Source organism: Buceros rhinoceros, unplaced genomic scaffold, assembly GCF_000710305.1.
Source record: "Buceros rhinoceros silvestris isolate BGI_N320 unplaced genomic scaffold, ASM71030v1 scaffold190, whole genome shotgun sequence".
Lineage (NCBI taxonomy): Eukaryota > Metazoa > Chordata > Aves > Bucerotiformes > Bucerotidae > Buceros > Buceros rhinoceros.
The window spans coordinates 1-417 of record NW_010388759.1 but is presented as its reverse complement, the minus strand read 5'-3'; positions in this window follow the sequence as shown (position 1 = coordinate 417).

The following is a 417-nucleotide window of genomic DNA, read 5'->3' as shown; positions in this document are numbered from 1 at the left end:
GTCCCAGGGTGTCATGGCGGTGGCGACGGTGTCCCAGGGTGTCACAGCGGTGGCGGCTGTGTGGCGGTGTCCCAGGGTGTCATGGTGGTGGCGACGGTGTCACTGGGTGTCACGGCGATGGCAGCTGTGTGCTGGTGTCACCGGCTGTCTCGGCGGTGGTGGCGGCTGCAGGTGTGACAGAGGTGACCGAGAGCGTGTTGCAGCAATGACGAGGGTGGGGTGGAGGTGCCGGATTCATGACGGAGGACGTGTGACAGCGGTGACAGGGAGACAGAGGTGCTGGAGACCCGGCGGGGGCCGCGGGGGCAAGAGACAGTGAGCCAGCGGCCTGACGGCGGCTGTGTGGGGGTGTCACCGGGTGTCATGGCGGTGGCAGCTGTGTGGTGGTGTCCCAGGGTGTCCCAGGGTGTCATGGCG